Consider the following 650-nt stretch of genomic DNA (forward strand, 5'->3'; position numbering starts at 1 on the left):
GGCGTGCGCCACCATGTGCAGTCTCAATCACTGTCTCAGTGCGCCACAGGGCTGGCATGGCACACTAGGGATTGAACCCTGGCCACTGGGCTCTGCCCAAGCAGGTGCTTTAGTCTGCTGAGCTATCAGGTTGGCCCATATTATTGCTATTTATTATAATTAGTGCTGCTGCTGCTGCTGCTGCTACTACTACAAAACATTTACTATTATAAAGCAGCCAGGCCTGGTAGTACACACACATAATCCCAGTACTCTGGGAGACTGAGAGAGGAGGCTCACACTTGCGACTTGTTCTTTTATATTTTTATTTATAGTACGGGGCTGGGTAAGTGGTCTACTGTTGAACTATATAGCTCTTCTATTACTTACTTGAGACAAGGTCTCATTGTGTACCCCAGGCTGGTCTCAATCTCAGTGATTCTCAGCCTCCATGGTGGTGGAATGACAGGCACACACCAACTCAGACTAAGTCTTTGTTTTTAAAATAATATATTTGCAGGGGCTGGTGAGATGGCTCAGTGGTCTAAAGCACCTACTTAGAACAACCGTGCTAGGGACTGCTGTTCAATCCCCTAGCACCACATGCCAGCCCGCCCCGCCCCCTGGTGGGCTGAGCTGGCCACACACACACACAAATAAGTAAATAAAAA

At 48.0% G+C, this 650-nt stretch overlaps 1 protein-coding gene across 4 annotated transcripts in view; it reads left to right on the forward strand.

The window, feature by feature from the left end:
* Arih2 (ariadne RBR E3 ubiquitin protein ligase 2) overlaps positions 1-650 on the forward strand; it is a 93,626-nt gene that overhangs the window by 5,888 nt on the left and 87,088 nt on the right. The window lies entirely within an intron of this gene.

Source organism: Octodon degus, unplaced genomic scaffold (genome assembly GCF_000260255.1).
Source record: "Octodon degus isolate 3935 unplaced genomic scaffold, OctDeg1.0 scaffold00008, whole genome shotgun sequence".
Classification (NCBI taxonomy): Eukaryota; Metazoa; Chordata; class Mammalia; order Rodentia; family Octodontidae; genus Octodon; species Octodon degus.